This window comes from Sprattus sprattus (genome assembly GCF_963457725.1).
Source record: "Sprattus sprattus genome assembly, chromosome: 8".
Lineage (NCBI taxonomy): Eukaryota > Metazoa > Chordata > Actinopteri > Clupeiformes > Clupeidae > Sprattus > Sprattus sprattus.
In genome coordinates, this window is record NC_137927.1 from 13832137 (window position 1) to 13832589 (window position 453).

The window sequence follows — 453 nt, forward strand, 5'->3', positions numbered from 1 at the left end:
ACATTGCTGTTTTAAACATGAACTTCTAAATGCACTGCCAGCACAGTGACTATATTTTTGCCAGCCTAAAGAACAACATAGCCATTTTACAAATGAGAATGGCTAAACACTTGTGTTGCCTCTATTTTTACTCTGATCCCAATTGGTCAGAAATGCTGACAGCAGTGGGATGCCATTTTGCAAAATTATAGGAAAGTCTAAACCCAAAAGCCACATCCATAGCAAATATTTACTGGGCACAACAAAACAGCTATTGTTGTTTTGCACTGAATTAATTACAAAGAAAGAAGGCTACGCTGGAAATGGCTACAATTGGGATCTTGGCGGTGATCATGTCAGTGAGTCCTGAATGTAAGTATTTTCTGTTTTGGTGACAATGTCCTTTTTGTCTTATAAAATATCTTCCAGAGCCTTGAGAGTGAACGATTGAGGCCAAGGAAATATCCCATTGCC